The following is an 18073-nucleotide window of genomic DNA, read 5'->3' as shown; positions in this document are numbered from 1 at the left end:
TCCTTATAATTTGGCATCTGAAGAAGTGTGCATGCACACGAAAGCTTATACCCAGAAAAAACTTAGTTGGGTCTCTAAGGTGCTACTGGACAATTTTTAAATTTTTTTATTCCTCATAAAGTTTGATTTCCAGACCTTTCATCCTCTAGGCTGCCCTCCTCTGCACATATTCTGGAAACCGGGGTATAAATTATTATTATTATTATTATTATTATTATTATTATTATTATTATTATTATTATTTTATGGAGGGGGGCAGCAGGTAAGCCCCTTCCCACATAACCCATCGCATGATGCCATTTGAATGGCAAGGCCCATCAACTGCTGTTTTGCGGGGGGCTCCGTCGAATATTTGTTTGGAGGCGGGCCCGGAGGGACCCCGGAGTTCGGCTCCTAGGGGCGGGGTGGACTCTTCGCATGCTCAGAGGAGCTCTCGTTCCGCGGATTGTCGGGAGGGGCGCTTGGAGGGCGAGGCTAGTTTCCTCCTCCTCCTCCTCGCGCGGGAGGCCCAGTCGGAGCGGAGCCGGGCGAGAGGCATCTCCTTGCCGCCGCCGGAGGAGGAGAAAGGCGGGGAGGCGCGGCGAGGCCTGCGCGCCGGAAGTGAGCTGACTGAGGGGAGAAGAAGGAGAAGGAGGAGAGGAGAAGCGGGGCGGAGGAGGAGGGAGCCCGGCCGGCTGCGCGGAGCTGCTCGCGGTGTGGCTGCTGCTGCGGCTTGTGTGTGTGTGTGAGAGAGAGAAAGATTGTGAGGCGTCGGAGGAAGGAAGGAATCTCGTCAGCCTTGGCTTGAGGGGTTTCCGCGGGCGGGCGGAGGAGGCAGCCAAGCCCAGCCAGGGCGCTGAGGGAAAAGGAGGAGGAGCAGCCGCCGCCGCCGGGTGTCCAGCAGGAGCAACAGCCGCCGCCACGGTGAGAGCCCCGCTTGCCTTCCCTTCCCCCCGAAACCTCCTCCCCACACCCGGCGTGGTGGGTGTGAGGGAAAGTGGGGGGGGGGTCTCTTCTTCCGCCGCCTCCTCCCCCAGGAGCAGAGGCGGCGGAGCCTAACCCCGGGGTGGGATGTTAGTAAGGGGGTGCGGTGGGGTGGGGCCGGAGAGAGACCCCCGCTAGCACCTCAGCCTGGCCGCCCCCTTTCACACACAAACACACCCCGCCGCCCCTTTTCGCCGGGCGCTTTTTTCCCTCCCCCCCTCGCTGGGGAGGGTCTCCCGTTTTTTTATTGTCCCTGCTTGCGGGTCGCAGCGTGGGGAGGGGGCGGTTAGAGGTAGGAATGTCTTCTTCCTCCTCCACCACCCACTCCAAAAAAAAAGCTAAGTAAGTGTTGGGAGAGGGATTCATGTTTCGAAACGTACCCCACCCTGCCTCACCCCACCCAACCCCCGGGATGAGCTTATATCTGTATCCACATCTATAGATCTATATCCACATCTATAGATCTGTATCTGCATCTATATCCAAATCTATATCTATCTGCATCTATATCTATATCCACATCTATACATCTGAAGCCACATCTATATATCTGTAGCCACATCTATATTTCTATATAGCTATATATCCACATCTATATAGCTATATATCCATATCTATATCCACTATCCACATCTATATAGCTATATATCCATATCTATATCCACTATATCCACATCTGTATAGCTATATATCCATATCTATATATCTATATCTATACCCACATCTATATATGCATATCTATGTGTGTGTGTGTTTTCATTGGGAGAATGGGTGCAGCAGGGTCTTTTCTGAATTATTGGGGGGGGGAGAGCATGACTTGGGTGTATTTATGTACAGCGCATTTCTGCATGCAGGAAAGGTCTCCACGGAGCAAGCAACCCAGGGAGCCAGTCCCCTTTTCCTCCAGCCTGCATGCGAGAGGGGAGGGATGGGCTTGCAGCAGAAAACAGCATTACAGTACATCCCTTCTCTGTCTGTTGCTATACCCAACTGCTTGTGGATCCAGCCTCCACCCTTACACCCCTCCTTCCTTCTGGAATCTGTTAAGCGCAGGCTGCGCGCTGGAGAGAGAGGGGTTGGTCTAGGACTCTGGTTAGCTCCCCTGTCCCCCGCCCCCCCAAATCTCAAATCTCTCCCAGCGGCATTCCCGAGGATTGCTGTCAAATAGGCAGAGATTTGAACGTAAAAATAGGAAAGCAATAGCACTTAGCCGAGCTTTCAGAACGGACTTAGAGGCTGTCAGAGGAAGGGTTTGCTCAGGACTGAGGCATTCAGGCAGTGCCAGCCGGGGGGGGGGGGGCAGCGGACTCCGCCCTGTGTAGCTGGCAGACCAACATAGCACCTCTCTTGCAAGGATATGCAAATCCGTGTGGAATAATTCTCGCAAAAGCCTCACAAATTAAGAACTTGAGGGCAAAGGGGTTGCAAGCATGGATTGGCGTGAAATAAATGTTTCCTTTCAGAATGTGTTCGCATAGCTGTACAGAGAATAGTGGGGTTGGCATGGTGTTGAAGAATCATTCCTGCCGGCACAGCTGGTGGCTACCATTTGGGTGAGGAGAGGTTTCTAGTGCATGGTGAGGATTATTGGTGAAATGGGAAGGATGAAGTAGGAGAAATGCTTTTTGTTGTAGATAACTGTTTGATAATGTTTGTTCCCATTTTTGCAGTAATGTATACTGGCCTCTTGTGCAAAAAGGAGCAAAACTTAAGATAATGCAGAAATGGTAATGAAAGTGCCTTCTTGAACTAGCACTGTTACAGATCCGCCTAATACCAGCAGTTGTAAGAAATCTCTTTTATTTTCATTATTTCATAAAAATTCTATACTGCTTGATTGTAAAAACAAACCCCCAGACCCCACACAGTTGTTAACAAAGGCAAGTTTAGTGTGATGTATCTGAAAGTTCACTCAGTAGATTTCTAGATTTCCCATCAACCAAAGTCTTCTGGGTGGTTTATAAAAAATGTAGTTTAGAGCCCAGAAGTCATGTGAATTCTGGGAAGGATAGTGTGGCACTGAAAGGTGGAGAGGGATAATCTGTAAAGGAGACAGAAGAATCGTAGTGGGCAATATGTACATGTTCCAAGAAAACATATACAACAAGAAAAAAAAATAAGGCTGTAGAGATGTGAAAGAAATAATGGATGCATAGCAGGTATCAGTGACACAAGAAGAGGTTGTCTTTGGACTTTTGAAGTGTTCCAGAAGCAGATATTTTACAAGGGTCCTGCCTTTTACAAGAGGTGGAAGCTGCCATTCTAATGATAACACTAAAGTAGTGCAAGATGAATACATTTTATATCTGAAAGGCTATTAGCTGGCTTATCACAGTTTTCTCTGGTTTAATTCAAATTAATTTTTATGGTTACTCTTTTGGGGGGAAAAACTTGTCTTTCTCCCTCTAAGATTCAGTTTCCTGAAACCAAATATGTGTGTAGAAATGCAGGTACATATCATATTTGAACAGTTTTGCCACTTTTGTGTAGCCTGTTAAATTATAGCCGTCTGCTTACTGAAGCAACCCTTGTAAGTGAAAGGGCGGAGAAGTGTAAGGATCTGGAAAAATGCTGAATCAGATTCCAGCGTCTCAGTGTCTTTCTCCAGTGACTAAATTTGACAGTGCGGGCTGTTAATGTGCCAGTTTCTTTTACGGCTATGTGTACAGAATATAGATCTAGTTGTTTTGCTATGCCTCACTTGGTATGTAGCCCTTCTCTGTATGTTGCACTGCATTCCAGAATACAATGGTATTTCGGGAACAAGCAATTTTAAGGAGACAGTTTGGGGAAAGTACACGTGAGTAGGAAATATTGCTGAGGGAGACCACAACTGGGATTGTAATCTTATTCATACTTGGAGTAAACTGCAATTCCTATTGAACACATTGAGGATCAGTCTGCAAATACAGTAATCTCTTCTGGAATCTAAAATATTCATATGAGGTTGCATCTCTTTGTTGATTTCACTTGTTTCTTAATTTATCAAACACTAACGCATTTAAACGTTATGGCAATTCTATTGTATGTGGGTTTTAAAAAATCCTTTCTCTGTTGTTTTACATTTACAGTGGTACCTCGAGTTACAAACATCTTGGGTTACAAACACTTCAGGTTACAGACTCCGCTAACCCAGAAGTAGTACCTTGGGTTAAGAACTTTACCTCAGGATGAGAACAGAAATCGCACACTGGTGGCGCGGCAGCAGCAGGAAGCCCCATTAGCTAAAGTGGTACCTCAGGTTAAGAATGGTTTCAGGTTAAGAACAGACCTCCAGAACGAATTAAGTTCGTAACCAGAGGTACCACTGTTATTACAATGTTTTAGGCACGAGATGCATGTTTAAGGGCAGTATAATCAGGTTGTTACTGGGGGGCTCAGGACAGCATCACAGGTGAAACTATGCTCAGGGAAACTTGGAACAATTCCATAGCAAATAGCTGTGCAGAATCCCACCAAGTGGTGGTGAGGGGGTTGGCTTTTGCAGTGCCCTTGGCAGAGAAGTAGCATGCACCATTACTGGGATCAGCTCTAGCAGTGAGTCCCAGGGGTGGCCACACTTAGGAAAGAAGAAGGAGAAGAAGAAATTTTATTTATACCCTGCCCTCCCTCAGGGCAGCTGACACCAGGTATAAAAACAATTGATTGAAATACAACTTAAAAACAAGATTAAAATACAACATTAAAACATTAAAATGCAGCCTCATTTCAGTAGGAACTCAAATCAAAAACTGTTTTAGGGATGAAGACGTCAAGTCTTCACCAAGGCCAACTATCCAGACTGGTCCTACATGGGCCAGAAAAAAGCCAGGGAAGTCCCCAAATAGGAGTTCCATCACAGAAAGAAAAAGGAAAGAGGGGGAGGAGATCAAGTTGATTCCAAGCTAAAGGCCAGGCAGAACAACTCTGTCTTACAGGCCCTGTGGAAAGAAATCAGATCCCTGGTCTCATGAGGCAGAGCGTTCCACCAGGCCAGATCCAGTGTTGAAAAGGCCCTGGCTCTAGCTGAGGCTAATCTGACTTCCTTAGGGCCCAGGTCCTCTAGGGTGTTACTATTTATGGACCTTAAGGTCCTCTGTGGGGCATACAGGTGGTCCCGTAGGTATACTACTGTTGCGGAGGAGGCACTGAGCTGGTATGTTAGGCTTGGAGACAAAAACCAGGCCGCTCTTGCAGCTGTTCCTTGGCTGGGAACTCTTCCCTCCACCACTCTCCAATGCATTGCCTTCTGGCACCACTTCTCCCTAGTTGTCTTGCTCTCCACTTTGAAAAAGGAAGTGTGTTTTATTTCAGCCACAGCTGGAACCCAGACTCCTCATTGACCTGCACCATCACCTCTTGTCCTGGTGGCTGCTGTTTCCCCTGCAGGTGGGGTTGCCGTACACTGCCACCTCTTTGAGAAATTTTGGACCTTTTCCCTATTTTGAACTGGGAACCAATGAGAAGTCCCCTTCCCCCACCAAGAGGAAGTTAAGCTTCGGAGCAGGGGTGCAGGGAGGTGAGGGAACCAGGTAGCAACAGGTACCTACAAACAAGGTTGAGGCAATTCTTCCTCAAAGAACAAGATTAGTAACTGGAATCTGTATAAGACAAATATGGCAAGCATATATCCTTTCTCTCTTTCCTCCCCTCCAGCACCAAATCTTCCCTGGAACATTTGTACAACAGACCTGATAAAGTTTGATAAATCCCTGATTTGAGAACTGGAAATAGTTTATTTTCCATTGTCTCCTCCATTGCCCCCTCCCCAATATGGGCAGCAACCATTCTGTGCGCGTTTCATTGATGTGCAACCACTGACACATGAGTCCTTTTCGATCTCAAAGAGGCTGGAATGAGGGTTGGGCTAATGCACAAATGGGGGGGGGGTTGCCTGTGTATAAAACACTCTTAAATGATATTATTTGTGCTTACTTTATTGCTTTTTAATATTCTAAAGGCACAACACCATTTGGTTTTAGGGACTTGATGCCCATTGATGTGTCAGGTTCAGAGTCAGACACATCCAACGCATACCATTTATTTTACCGTTTTTAATGCTAAATGAAAACCTTTAGGATTATTTTCACTACTCATTTTTATCTGCAGCTGTGTATAAACTCAGTCCTAGGTTTTGTTCGTTTGTTTGGTTTTTTATTAACCTGTCCTGCCTTTAGACCATAGTTAGTTTTGCTATTTCCTCTGGATATCTGGAGTTTGATAAATCCCTGATTTGAGAACTGGAAAGATTTTATCTTCCATTGTCTCCATCATTAATTATGATAATATCTTCAGGAAGGTTATTCCTTATTGAGAAAGAGGAACGTGATTGGATCATGCTTTGGGAACAATATTTTGGATGCTTGTTGATTTCTGCACATGGCATATTTTCAAAACACTCCTCTGCATTTTTTTTATTTTTATTTTTTTGGCATGTAGATATATTGGTTGGTTTACATTTGTAGAGGCCCAGAAAATGTTGCCATGGCTTGTTCTTATGACACTCCTATCTTGCAGACCTTGGGTAATAGACCAGTACAGTTACAAACCAGCAATAGGAGGCCTGGTAAAAAAAGCCATAAATGCAAGAACCAGACACTGCAAAAAACCACATGCCAGCTTTGTCCCCATATCTACCCAGGCAGCACTGTTACAGAGTCTAATAATGTCAACCACCTTATCATGGGTTCATTTACCTGCTCCTCTCCCTATGTGATATGTTGCTTGTTTTTTATATTGTTTTGTACATTACTTTGGTCACTGTACTTTTACAGTTGACTTCTCCTGTAACTCCACTTCCGTCCATATACATGTATGCATAATATGGTTGTATTACACTCAGTGCATCTGATTAAGTGGCCTGCGGTCCACAAAAGCTGATGCCATAATCAGTGTGTTATTGTTTAAGATATTGTTTGTTTCTTTTCAAGTGGTATCTTAAAACCATTTGATCTATTATGAGCAACCAAAGTTATTTTACAGAAGTTCTTTCTGTCATCAGATATATGTTTCATTATCTTAATCTTGTGACTCTAGCTTGGTTTCCTCATGAGTTACACCCTTATACCGTCATTGATAATTTCTATATGTATGAAGCAGACCAAATTTCTGTAGTTTTCATCTTTGTCTAGCCACACTACTTTTAACACTTTTTTCATTCCATTCATCACTCTTTTCCCAGCCTTTCTCCTTGTTGCACAGGTTCTTCATTTGGTGCAGCTCTGGGATACTGTGTCAAATATTTTGCAGCTTTGTTATTTTTCAGACTATCCCCCTGTCATTTCCATCACACAAGCATTATGGTGGAAATGAGCTATGCAGATAGTGTTCATTTGGAAAAACCTGTTAGCAAATAGGGCCGATTTGAACCAGGGGCATGTGACTCCGGCCATCTTGTGTGTACCACTACCTTAGCAAGGATTGCACCAATAGCCTTTTTCTTTCTTTCCAAGCTTCATTTCTCCCCTCACCTATTCTACAATTTGTTCACCATTTATATTGAGGCTACATGTTTGTACCTCCTCTCAGTTTCTAACATATGTCATCTCCTCTCCTTTGAAAGAACCTAGGCTTATTTGAAGAAGAAAAATCTAGGACTTCTGTAGGTGTGGGGGAAGCTAGTCCATCATTTGTGTGTGTGTGTTTAGTACATGCTCTGAACTCATATGTGACAATATCACTAGTTCTATATTTTTTAAAAATCAAGCTTGCCCTTCCAGACTTATAATTCATCCTTATATACAGTAGGAAAACCATTGCTGGTATCCTGCAATCATTATACAGTAATTGTTAGGCGTCAGGCACATTTTGTGACTGGCACAGTTGCATCTGTGACCACATGGAGGTCTCTGGAATGGCAGGTTGGCAAATGACATCTCTGTCTGGTTGGCCCCTCCAGCTTTCTTAAGCTGGTAAGCAGAAGAGCTTATTTATTGCATTTAGTAAAGGTAAAGGGACCCCTGACCATTAGGTCCAGTCGTGACCGACTCTGGGGTTGTGGCGCTCATCTTGCTTTATTGGCCAAGGGAGCCGGCGTACAGCTTCCGGGTCATGTGACCAGCATGACAAAGCCGCTTCTGGCGAACCAGAGCAGCGCACGGAAACGCCATTTACCTTCACATTGAAGCGGTACCTATTTATCTACTTGCACTCTGATGTGCTTTTGAACCGCTAGGTTGGCAGGAGCTGGGACAGATCAACTGGAGCTCACCCAGGCGTGGGGATTTGAACCGTCGACCTTCTGATTGGCAAGTCCTAGGCTCTGTGGTTTAACCCACAGCGCCACTCGGGTCCCTTTTATTGCATTTATATCCCACCTTTTTCTCCAAAGAGTACATGGTTCACCCTCTCCTCCGTTAATCCCTACAGTGACCCTGTGAGGCAGATGAAGAGGCTGTGACAGGCCCAAGGTCACCCAGTGAGCTTCATGACTTGAGTGGGGATTTGAACTCTGGCCTCCTAGGTCCTTATCTGACACTCTAACCACTACACCACACTGACTTCCTAGATTACTTCTGCTATAGGGCAGCTGTATAAATTAAGTAGGTAAATAAACATGGGAAAAGCAAAATGTCACAGAGAAGGATCTGAAATATTTTCCTTGAAGCTTGAATTTGTTTTATTTTGAGTTGTTTTATTTGATGTTTTAATGTGAACTTTGAGATTTTTTTTCTTTAAAACATAAAGTGGTATAGAAATGATGGTGATTATGATAATATCTGGGGGTGGTGGTCCCTAGACATACCGTTGTGGCAACTGTAACCCAGGTTTAAGGTCCCATTTGGTGATTAGCTTATATACCTGAGATTCTAACACCATAGTTTTTTGATTACCCAAACCCTGCTGAGCTATATGGACATGCTAAAACCCACAATCTGAAGCCATGCTTTTTGTTGGTTTATTAATTTGGTTTATTTTAACTGTGGTTTGGTATTACTTGTAAACCTGGCACTCTTCCATAGCAATGGTTCGTTTGTCCATCCCAACCCAGGTGCGCAATCTAGCTACAAAGCACGATCAACTGGAAAACAAATCAAGCTTTGGAGAAAAAAGCCATGGTTTGTTTGATCACCTGTGGGACTGCTTGTTGTTCAGTCATGCTTTGTTAAACAAACAGCAGCTTAGTATGTGTGAACAAGGGCCTTTGAATTTTTCTAAAAATGTTGTGTATATGACTGCTGTGGGTATAGTCTATAGTTTATCCCTTCTGGGACTATAGGATGTTAGGTGCTAGCATTATCTAGTAATGGCTTAGCATTCCAAACAGTTGCACTGTCTTTCTGTTAAAAAAAAAAATGTAATCTGGTTTCTTTGGCAAAAGCATATCAAATATTAGAAACATAAAACTAGGTCAGAGATGTTTTTAAAATGATGAATGAGAACCACAGAACCATTAAACTATCTGGGTCACATTTTTCAGTTTTTCTTTTTACTTTAAGTACACATTTTATTATGCCTATTAACACAAAAAAACACACACTCTCACTAGAAGACCATCCTGCATTGTTTTAAAAGCTATTTTTTTAACTTTAAAAGTGAATTGCTTTTATGGCATAATGCAGTTTGGCAAACCTTTTCCCTTTGTGGACCACTTGAAAATTGCTGATGGTCTCGGTGGACCATTTAATGATTTTTTTGCCTATTGTAGCAGTTGCAGTGCACTGTGCTAAATGCTGTTATGATTTTTAATTGCTTTTTTACTGCTTTTTTGTTTCTTCTAATGTATGTATTGCAATTTGCATTCCATAGAATTCAAATGGTAATGCAATGTAATACAATATAAGATATAAAAGAAGCAATACAAGTACAAAAAAAAAAAAATTCAGCATAGACATGCTACAGACTCATAGAATCGTAGAATTGGAAGAGACCCTGAGGTTCATATAGTCCAACCCCCTTCAATGCAGGAATGCGTAGGTGTCCCTTGCGGGGATTTGTGTAGAAGCTAGCCTACTGCATAAAGTTAAAATTCATGTTGATTGCTCCACTAACTTTTGTCTCTAGTCCCACCCACCGCTGGCATGTGGGCTCTGGAAAGTTGCCCAGAGGGGAATGCAGCCTTTGAGCTGAATAGTTTCCTTACCCCAGCCATGATGTGTGCTTGGGTGGATATGCACGTGACGTTGGTGGTTCCAGGAGCAAGGTTAGTTTCAGTTTGTTGCTCAGGTGCTCACCAAGAGAAAAGTTCAGGTGGCAATTACTCTTGTAAAAAGCCATCCTTGCTTTTCTCAACTTTCCCTTGCACACAGTTCGTCCCTATTTCCATGCCTGATCCTCTCTCCTATATGCAGCCCCCTTTGTGCACACACCTTTATAAAATTCAGTCCCCTTTTCTCTGCCTCCTCCTTTTCCCAACTCTCCCTTGCACCCAAGACGCCCTCATTTCTATCCTCCTCTCTCTTGTTTTACAGTTCCCTTCTCTGCCCACTCCCATGCCAATATATGTTACTGTATCTGTAAGACGAATAGAACTTTAAGAGCAAGTCTGTCTGCTACCTAACATTGATCAGTGATTGATCAATGATTGAGAGCCAGTGTGGTGTAGTGGTTAAGAGCGGTAGTCTCGTAATCTGGTGAACTGGGTTCGTGTCTCCGCTCCTCCACATGCAGCTGCTGGGTGACCTTGGGCCAGTCACACTTCTCTGAAGTCTCTCAGCCCCACTCACCTCACAGAGTGTTTGTTGTGGGGGAGGAAGGGAAAGGACGATGTTAGCAGCTTTGAGACTCCTTAAAGGGAGTGAAAGGCGGGATATCAAATCCAAACTCTTCTTCTTCTTCTTTACTAAGGTAGCAATTATTGTGTCAAATGCTGCACCCCCTTCCACATCTCTCACTACAGTTCCTTTTGTTTACATGAGCCTTAAAGAAGGAGGGCTGGTTCAATTTTGAAGGATTGAAGTAGGCTACAAAACAAATAGAACCTATGGCCCTAGTAAAATTATGAAAGACTATGGCTGTCATTAATGAATAGCTTTTACTGGGGCGGGAGCAACCTTAGTGGGGGGGAGCAGGGAGGAAACCAAAATAAATGACTCAAGTGGAGCAACAAAATGGCAATACACTTGCAACATGTTCTGTGTCGGCGGGGCAGGAAGTTATACAGTGGTACCTCCGGTTAAGTACTTAATTTGTTCTGGAGGTCCGTTCTTAACCTGAAACTGTTCTTAACCTGAAGCACCACTTTAGCTAATGGGGCCTGCTGTGCCGCCACCGTGCGATTTCTGTTCTTATCCTGAAGCAAAGTTCTTGACCCGAGGTACTATTTCTGGGTTAGTGGAGTCTGTAACCCGAGGTACCACTGTAGATGAAAATGAAAGAGAACTTGATTCCATGAGAATACTGTGTCGCTACCATTCAGAAATCCACAAAGATAAAGTACAGTACTGTACAGTGTTTTCTCAAACATTTTGACTAATCCTAGAAGTTGTGGTCATCATTATCTGCTTCAAGGAAGGATTCAGCATTATGCCAATAATAGCAAAACACCTCTATGACTTTTATTTCATGTTTGTCACATTGTTTTAGTATTTTGCTGCTTAGGTTTTAGTATTTAGTATTTTCAGGTTTTTCTCTATGTAACTATGGAGTGGTTTTGTTTTGTTTTGTTATGGTGAAAGCTACTCTTGGCCCATAGACCGTCTGATTCAAATAAATCTAAGGAAATCCCCTATCTTACTATATCTCCTCTTGTTAGTCTTGAACTGCTTCCATTTACAACCTTGCACATGCTGCGCATACAGTCGTACCTCCTTTTGCGTCCTGGATCCGTTCCGGAGCCCCAGACGCCCGACAAAAGGGATGCTCAACAAAGCGCCATGCTGCGCATGCACGGAGCACGATTTAGAGCTTCTGCGCGTGCGTGAGCGGCAAAGCCAGAAGTAACCTGTTCCGGTACTTCCGGGTTTGCCGCAGACGTTCGACGAAATAGACCCTAAACGGGACGGACTCAAAACGAGGTGTGACTGTACTGTTGCTAAAGTGTTTGACTTCTCATAAAAATCTAAGCCATTTGCACTGGGAGGTCAGGTGTGCATGAGTGTGAAAGCTGCCTTGTCTGTCCTGTCCTAACCAGAATAATCCTGCTTACCTTTTAATAGTGTTTGACTATAAGATGTAATAACTCTTCAAAATACGGAGTTCAAAGCACCATAATAGGATGCAGAGACAGAGGAAAGGGCACTCCGAAAATTTTTTATTTTTGAAAAGTTGTTCTTAACAGCAAGTGGCTTTGCCTATGTATTAATGCATGTTCTCTCTATTACAAATAGATGAGATACAAGGATCTAATTATTCCTCTTTACCCTCCACCTTTTCTAAAAACATTAGAAACATTCCAAAAACAATAAAAGCTATTAATCCTACATCCTGGTTGATTGCGCTAAACATAGTACAATCCTTCTCTCTCCTCAGGCGTATATAATTTAGTTTTATATAAAATGAGATATTTAACTAGTTTAGGGAGTTTTCTTCATTTTGGCACTTGTATGCAAGATGCATTTTCCATAACCTTTTTTAAAATTTTCTTGAGAATGGATCAAGTACCGCCAAGCAGCTGATTGTTTCACAAGGGAAACAGTTTGGCAGGGGTATCCCTCTGTCAACTGGATAGATGCCTATTTTTATCCTTGCTTCATAAAACCTTCCAGCTGTCTTTAATTTAAATAAAATGTGGATATGCTGGTTGATCCAGAGTGAGAAATTTCTGTCGAGATCTGTCTTTTGTTGAAACACTCCAGTCTCTAAGCCATTCATTCTGAGGATAAACTACTTTAGTTCCAATTATGGCAGAGAGCACATACAACAATTATGTCAGTAGTTGCTGGGTTCACACAACACAGTGGTGTGTATTATTAGACTCTCTATTGCAAATTATGTACTCTTGACAAGTAGAGACTTTTATTGACTGCCATCCACAGATCAAAATATCTTGAGGAAGTTTAGATGTGAAGCAGTCATCAAAGTAGCTCAGTGCATTTCTTTGTTTGCACAGATGACGTTTTCAGTCAGGAGAGTGTTCTTCTCAGAGACCACAGAGACCTGCAGTTAGGAGGATAATCTTTTAGTGTATGGTGCACAAGCCATTTACTTACTTTCTTATTACATTTTTATACTGGCCAGTAGCCATTTTTTATTTCATGTCTATGTCTCACTTTTATATATTATGGTTTTAATTTTTACTGTTAACCTCTTAGTTGACACCTTTGTTATGGAACAGTAGGGATGTGGGTGGTCCTGTGCTCTAAACCCCTGAGCCTCTTGGGCTTGCCGATCAGAAGGTTGGTGGTTTAAATCCCTGCAATGGGGTGAGCTCTTATTGCTCTGTCCCAGCTCCTGCCAACCTAGCAGTTCGAAAGCACACCAGTGCAAGTAGATAAATAGGTACCTCTGTGGCAGGAAGGTAAATGGCGTTTCTGTGCACTCTGGTTTCCACCACCGTGTTCTGTTGCTCCATAAGCGGTTTAATCATGCTGGCCACATGACCCGGAAAACTTTCTGTGGACAAACTCCGTCTCCCTCTGCTTGAAAGTGAAATGAGCACCACAACCGCATAGTCACCTTTGACTGAACTTAACTGCCCAGGGGTTATTTACTTTTACCTTTTTATTGGGCAGTATATAATTTCCCCCCTAATGTTTTTATTGAACATATACAGTTCAAGAGTAATATAAAAATAAGTAGCCAGAGTGATAAAAAAGTAAAAACGCAACACAGAAAGTAAAGGAGAATACACATTTTCTGTAATTGAATACAAGATGATGTAGAGGGAATGATTAATATGAGCAAGTAGATGGTAGCTTATTGTTTTAAGCTTAGCATCATGTGGAAGAATTAGTTCTCTCCAAAGTGATACCTGAGTAACTGGGGACCTGACAGTTGACTTTCTGTTAACACAACATAAAAACAGAAACCAAATTGATTCAAAACAATCCTGTTTTGAAGTGCTGTGGACCAGTCTATTATGGTAAGTGAGCTTTTCGGAGAGTGCCACAGACCAGATCCTGTCCAACCATCCTTTCTTTCACAACCCTATTTTGCATTTCCAGTGGCGTGCTATCTGTGCCTTCACTATTGCCAGCAATAAAGCAACAAATTCCTTGTGTTACATAGAAAAATGTAACTCACTATCTTTTGACAGTAGTGGGAAACGAGGATCTGGGTTTAGGAGTTGCCTGAAATTGTAGGAAAAAATCATTGTAATGCTTAACATATGTACAGTTCCACCCACAAAGCCCCCAGCACAATGGAAATATATTTGGATTAATACTATGATGTTTCACCAGGATCCAGTGCCAATGAAATACAATATTGAGAACTGCCTTCTTAATTTTAGCAGAAATAGATTTCAGGGGCAGGTGGGTCTACAAACATTCTAAATTGGGATCATCTATTTTTATCCTGAGATCTTCCTATGCATATTTCAATGCCACTATAGACCACATGGACACATAGATGAGAAACTTAAAAGTCTTAGAAGCAGTCCCCTTAAATTCTGAGAAAGGTTGTGTACAAAGATGTTGTTATACAGTTTGAAAACACAGGCTATGGGCCACACCTATGAAGCCCCATAGCAAATGACAAAGAAAAATAGTTTTTTGTAGCCAGTTGCATGGTGGCCCCATAAGCTTGGGCAGTCTGTTAAAATCATTGTTTTTAGTCATCTTCTTGAAATTGCCTTATGAAGATGTATCATGTTGTTTGTCATCTTTTTATGTTGATAGTTTTATGTTGATACGTAGAGTTACGACAATGAAATTCAGTTTGGTAAATTTTGGAGACCATGCTGAAGGAAGAGCACTCTAGTGTGTAGTAGAGTGGAAGACCATTCTAGTGCTAATATCAGTGGCCAAAATCAGTTGGAATGGAGAACCTGCAGTTTTTATCTGGGCTAGACTATGGATTAACAATGTGTGAAAATGGCATATGTGTGGAATCCAGTTGGGGCATCTTTTGCAGTTGCTCCACTGAGACATCAGCTAATGGGCAGAAGGGAAGGAGTGGATTGTTACCAGTTCCGCTTTCTGGGAGCCCCCAGTCTGTTCTTAAGGTTTGGGGGACCCTCAAACAGATTTTGGTGGGCACAGGAGGCTGCAGAGGGGCAAACAGTACTTTGCTGGTTGAGGCATAGATGCAGTTACTGTTAACAAACTTATATTTTGTAATTGGCATAAATGTAAAACCCACTGATGATTAAAAGTCTCTTGTTATTTTATTTATTTAGGCAAGTCGTGTATCACTTATATTTGGGAGGGGGAGATTTCAAACAGTTGCCAGTATTAAAATATTAAAACATAGAGTATAAATAATAAAGTACTGAAAAAATTCACATTACAGTGGTGCCCCGCAAGACGAATGCCTCGCAAGACGGAAAACCCGCAAGACGAAAGGGTTTTCCGTTTGCGAGTTGCTTCGCAAGACAAATTTCCCTATGGGCTTGCTTCGCAAGAAGAAAGCCCATAGGGAAATCTCCGGGGACCTCTTTTAAATGCTGGCGGTGGGGAGCAAAGCCTTCCCCCCCCCCCGGCCTTCAGAAGAGGTCCAGGAAGGCCGGCGGGGGCCGAAAGGCTTTGCTCCCCACCGCCAGCATTTTAAAAGCGGTCCGGGATAGCAGGGAAGCGCTTCCTGCTATCCTGGACAGCTTTTGAAGGCAGGCGGGGGGGGAGCAAAGACTTTCGCCCCCCGCCGGCCTTCAGAAGAGGTCCTGGACCTCTTCTGAAGGCTGGCAGGGGGCGAAAGTCTTTGCTCCCCCCCCCGCCTGCCTTCCCGGGGGCTTTAAAATCGCCCCGGGACAGCGGAGAAGTCCTCCGCTATCCGGGGCGATCTTAAAATGCTGGCGGGGGGCAGCGAAGCTTTCGCTGCCTCCCGCCAGCATTTTAAAAAACCCCGGGACAGCGGAGGACTTCTCCGCTGTCCGGGACGATCTTAAAATGCTGGCGGGTGGCAGCGAAGCCTTCGCTGCCGCCCGCCAGCATTTTTAAAAAAACCGGGACAGCGGAGAAGTCCTCTGCTGTCCCAGGGTTTTTTAAAATGCTGGGGGTGGGAAGAAAAGCCCTTGTCCTCCCCCCCCCCCCAGCCTTCAGAAGAGGTCGGGGGACAGACTGTCCCCAGACCTGGTCTGAAGGCGGTTTCCATAGGAACGCATTGATTGATTTTCAATGCATTCCTATGGGAAACCGTGCTTCGCAAGACAAAAAACTCGCAAGACGAAAAAACTTGCGGAACGAATTAATTTCGTCTTGCGAGGCACCACTGTATAGAACATCACAATTAACAATTAAGTCTGGGCATTGTCTAATATCAGCATAAGCTACAGAAATAACACTGAAAATGCCAAGTTTTAGAACATAGCAGCTAAAGAACTAAACAAAATGACCTCTAAAAATAGCAATAAAATACTACAAATTATAATAAACTACATAATAAAAAGCCCACATTTTAAAATAATATAATTGACAACTAAGCAAAATAAAAAGCAAACTCTTTCCAAACCACCATATGACCAGTCAATCATGTACTTAAACAAACTGATCTAATTAAATTCCTAGCCCCTCCTTTCCAGCGATAAAGACAGCTTAATCTAACTGTAGCAAAAAATTCCACCCACTTCTATTCAAGAGCACCCTTTCATAATCAACGCTCAGAACAAACAGATAAATGCTATAAACCAACATACTCAAACCTCAGTCTTCTAGCATGCCCGCCAGTTAAACTATTCATTCATCGCAACCACTCCTATAATTCAATCTAACATCAACCACCGACTCACATGTCTACACCACGAGACTTTGACCCTCTCCTAAATAAAACTTTCCTGCCAATAATGCCCCCTCACCTCTCACGCAGGGTTACTGGTGGAGATAATCTATCCCCACTATTAGTCTGCAACTCAATGGCCTTTTAAATGTGTTTGTGGGGTGGGAGGGAGGTTAATGGTTTTTTCTTTCTTTGTCTGTTTTATTACATTATGTATTTGTGTTTTTATTTTGTATTTTTGTGCTTTAAACCACCTTGTGATCTTTGGAAGAAGGGCAGTATGATAGATAGATAGATAGATGAGAGAGAGAGAGAGAGAGAGAGAGAGAGAGAGAGAGAGAGAGAGAGAGAGAGAGATATGATAGATATTCATTCTATCTATCTATATCTATCGTCTGTCTGTCTGTGTATCTATCAGCAGCCAAGCAATAACACTTCCCCCTTAAGAATGAATGCCTTGTATAAATACCACCTACTTCCCTCATCTCTCACCTGAAGAACCAAAAACTACTCCAGTATCAGGTTGTCACCCTAAGAAGGTGTAGGAATGAATGTCTTCAGGTTCATATGCAACCTGATGATAAAACCTTATACACCTCTCCCCACAGAAAACGGGAGAAAGCAGTAAAAATACAATATGAGGTGACAGCTTTGTTCTTGTGGTGTACCTGAAGGGTGATTGGTGTTGGCCTGCTGCAGGAGATCTACCGCCCTTGGCAGGTCTGTTCAAAAAGTCCCACTCCCATAAGCAAGGAGTCAGCCTGCTGCTCAGCTGATTGCATTAAGCCAGATAACAAGGCTCTGAATCACAGCCTGCTCACTTGCCCAGGTCTCACCATTGTGTGAGGTGCAACAATGATTCCGCCTGGGGGGAAATTGTGCATAAGGGCCTTCAATGTCCCCTCCCTTCCTTTGCACATACTCACACAGTTTTGCCCAGAATCTAGTAAATTTAATGCTTGAAGAATATTATTGCTACTTCACATTACCTGACCAGTCTATTGACCATTTTATAGAATCACATTTACGTTATGGGAACTTCTAAGTGAGTGGGACAGGACTCTGATAATAGTCTGGAGGAGCTGATTCTCTGAATTCTGTCACATGACATCCATTTCTGATCTGTCCACTTTTGGTTTTTCATGGTTATCAGGTAGCAGAAGTTTTAAGTACAGGAAATAAGACTTGTTAAAAATTGCTACATCTTTCAGTTAAAATCCAAATTCAAGGTCAATATTATAAGGCCTTATTTCTGTACTGTATCATTCTTAATAAAGCCTTTTTAAAAAGTCTGTAATTGGTTCATCGGTGCATTTGGTCAATTGCCTAAGTTGCAAATTAAAATAGATTCTTCGAAATGATTGGCACTCAACAGTGGTGA

The 18073-nt window shown here is 43.1% G+C and overlaps 1 protein-coding gene across 5 annotated transcripts in view; it reads left to right on the top strand.

Annotated features, from left to right (window-relative positions):
* The first annotated feature begins 489 nt into the window (after nt 1–489).
* RAPH1 (Ras association (RalGDS/AF-6) and pleckstrin homology domains 1) overlaps nt 490–18073 on the top strand; it is a 72689-nt gene continuing 55105 nt past the window's right edge. For 2 of the 5 annotated variants that reach the window (XM_081903938.1, XM_081903937.1), the window contains exon 1: nt 490–903. The gene's annotated coding sequence lies outside the window, so the exon portion shown is untranslated. The remainder of the gene's footprint in view (nt 904–18073) is intronic. The other 3 variants (XM_081903940.1, XM_081903939.1, XM_081903941.1) reach the window with 2 other exon arrangements.

Source organism: Podarcis melisellensis (genome assembly GCF_964234715.1).
Source record: "Podarcis melisellensis genome assembly, chromosome: 1".
Classification (NCBI taxonomy): Eukaryota; Metazoa; Chordata; class Lepidosauria; order Squamata; family Lacertidae; genus Podarcis; species Podarcis melisellensis.
Note: the sequence above shows the minus strand (reverse complement) of the source record. Positions and strands in the feature narration are given on the sequence as shown.